This window comes from Lytechinus pictus, chromosome 2, assembly GCF_037042905.1.
Source record: "Lytechinus pictus isolate F3 Inbred chromosome 2, Lp3.0, whole genome shotgun sequence".
Taxonomy (NCBI): domain Eukaryota; kingdom Metazoa; phylum Echinodermata; class Echinoidea; order Temnopleuroida; family Toxopneustidae; genus Lytechinus; species Lytechinus pictus.
In genome coordinates, this window is record NC_087246.1 from 58,388,363 (window position 1) to 58,391,965 (window position 3,603).

Consider the following 3,603-nt stretch of genomic DNA (forward strand, 5'->3'; position numbering starts at 1 on the left):
AATTTTTGTGATGTCATACACAGTGATAATAGTGTTATACAGTGCGTATAAAAAGGAAACCCAATTTTCGATGGCTAATATTAAGAGATTTCAATTCAACTCCAATTTAGCCAAATTCAATGCCATTCAGATTATTCGATATAATATGTTAATTATATTTTACCTGATAATAAAAGGGCAACTCTACAGAGTGTTACTGATTCCCCTGCTTGTACCTGTTACACCATCCATGACAAATCTAATTGTCGTTGAAGACATGAGGTACCAATACCCTATTCCAATATTTGTTGAGGCTGAGATGAAATTTTCACTGATGCCTCAGCTAAGTAAATACATTTAAATAGCCCTTTTTGTTGGCTATGCTAACGAATGCATAGCTGAAATATGATCCCCAATGACTGATCAGTTTCCTTAGACTTCAAAAATGTTACTAACAACTTGGGGAAAAATGGCAACTGTACCTCTTGTTTTCCAAATCAATTCATTCAACTATGTATTATGTCAGTAAGATATAGTAAAATTATGATGAGTTGCTTTTTCACATTAAGCTAGATTTACACCGGAACCGAATCTGCCGCGAATTCATCCGAATACACGTATTCGGGTGATGTCGGGAATATTCTGTTCTCCCTCCGCGAATGCGAGAAAATTCGGGAGGGACTCTTTTCGAGAACATTCGAATCCATCGAAACCATCCGAATCGGATCGTATTCGGGAGAATTGTTTTATGTGTAACCCTAGCTTTATGGGAAATCTGAATTGCAACATGTATTGGTTCTTTTATAATAGCCATTTATTTATACGCACTGCATACTGAGGTGAATAAAAAAAAAACCTGCTGTAAGAAATTATCAAATCATCAAACATTGCGCTACACAATTATATTCCCATCACTATCATCATCACCAGTTTAGCTATCAGATTTTTTAAAATATATATTTTGAATTACTTTGGAATTATTTTTTAAAGAAAAAAATGTAATGATTTAATGCACTTACCTCTTAAAAAGCTAGGTAATATAGATAAGCTTTATGAACAAGCTGCTACGGAATTTCCACATTATACAAGGTACTAGCATTCATCCTCAGTACCGACAACAGATCACCACCATCGTCATTATCATCGCCATCATCTTCATCACTGCAACAATCATCATCAGCATTATCGTCATCATCAACTCCACCACCACCACCACCACCAACACGTACATCATCATCCTCATCATTACCATCATCATCATAATCATCATCATCATCATCATCATCACCATCATGACGGTAGTTTATAACATGAAGACAATGTCAACATCTTGTAGGCGGTGCCGGGTATCGAATATGGGTGTTTTCTTGGACATTTCGACGTTGTCGTGCATTCCGATTAGGCCTTCGGTCATTTCCATCACGAATTGATCCATGTCATTAAAAGCATCGGGAGTCGAAATCCCCCAACATATCCTTGGCATTTCCAAAACACCTCACTTTACAATGGTGGACTTTACAGTAAAAATACGGAAATCCCAGCTACATAACTGCAATGATTTGAAACAACTCAGTATACAGCACACGACGGGGAAAAACTGGCTAACTTGCAAAAAATACTTTGACAAACAAGAAATTTGTTGCTTAAAGAATATTATCATAAAGATATTATACAACCGGAAAAATAAACCGAATGGAACTATAACAATCATGACAATGAAGAAAAATAATATCCATCAACGCGATTGGAAAGGCTCGCTCGAAATCGTTGTTATGTATTATCCAATGAAGTATAAAGATACATCTATCTGCAAATGATGTATTCTGCGGACTGGTCTCATCGGCGTGTTGTTGTGGGTTTACTGTAATCCGTCCAAAATATTCGAATCACGTGTTAATTGAAGTGTACACCACGTTATTTTGCGGTACGAACAAAAGGAGATATTCGGGCGTTGAATTTGTGCTTGGTTCAAACGTTATAAAGTATCTGGATGGTTTTTTAATCTTCACGCTACCCATACCTCATGTAGCCTTATGATAAGTGGGGGAAGGGATATTGATGGAAATTATTATGTTATGTTTTCGATCAATAGATTAATTTTGCAGAAGAGCACAGACGCATTGCCGATTGATTGTATTCTTAAAGATCAATGTCAGTTATTGCTTTCAATGGAAGAAGGCCCGAGCTAATAGACGCACGAGGAAGAAGAAATATTAAAATCATTATATCCCTGCATCCAGATATAATTTGTCCTCATTCGTGTCGCTTTGTAAGGATGTATTTCACCGATACGTTGGAGAAATATATAAGCTAATCACTAAAATTTGATGACGAGGGTTCGGGATATGTACGCCGTGTAAAGAAAATGTTATGCTTGTTATCATTGCAAACGGCTGTTTGATATTGATCGTTCTAAGTGCATGATATTTGTCAGGGAACTACAATACCATCTTTTTTATTAAAGGGATTAGTTACCAATACTGGCGTAATGAGAGAAAAAATGAGGTGGCTGAATTTTAAAAACTGACTTATGGTGGAAAATTGGAAGCTAGCGAGGCGAGTGAGCCATAGCTTCTACATCAATGATTGATTAGGCGTTCAAAATAAACAACCACATATCAAATTAATTTGTTGAAAACGCATAACAACGATTTTACATAATTATTACCAATTATTATAGAGGGGGGGGGGGCAGTTCCCACTTCTTTCATCTCCATCTTTACGCCAGTGAATATTAGACGTCTAAATGCCACCTCAGACCTAACGATGGAATAAAAAGTCGTAACATTTGATGCGAATATCAAATATAACTGCAATGTTCAAAACATGACCCTAGAGAGCAGGGGTGTTGTAATACTTAGGAAAAAAAAATTGTTGTATTGGAGTAGCCCGCCCCATCTTTAAACATCCCCTACCCAGGGTATTTTGTGTATTGTTATCGATAGTATCAATATTACATCTCTTGCTGAACTTGCGATAAAAATAAAAATAAAGATATTGTAGACAAAAAAAAAAGCGAGATCAGTCCTCAGGTTATCCTTAATTGTATATTCACTGTGAAATATTTTTACAAGAGATTTTTTACATACTATTGTATATCTTGGTATGTTGTGTATATGGAGTGGTGCATACGGTATCTCATGCTGGATGTATGAATAACCAAGAAGTTTTACGGCAAAATGAACCTGTATTCAGTGTGAGATGTTTGCATGTAAGGGTGTATATGTATGATTGTGAGTGTCATGGGTGTATAAGTACGTAGTGTTATCATATAGTGTTATCATATACGCAAGGTATGCGATAGCCTTAAAACCTCTTCTGAATTCGATTTCTTAAGAATGAGGAGAGAGATAAAGAGATATAAATGTAATAAATCTAAATCTAATCTATATAGGGAGAAAGGTAGAATGTGAGAGGGAGGGGGAGGACATAGAGAGGGGTGGAGAGAGGGAGAGGGGAGAGAAACAAAAAGAGAGAAAGAAAGAGAGGGTTAGAAGGAAAATAATGATTAAGATATTTTGAGATTCAAATGATTATTTCATATTTAGTTGCAATGCCAATAGCGAATAGGCCCTACTTGATATGGAAATGCCCCTTCACCTGCCGGCCTTCAGACTTAGGCGC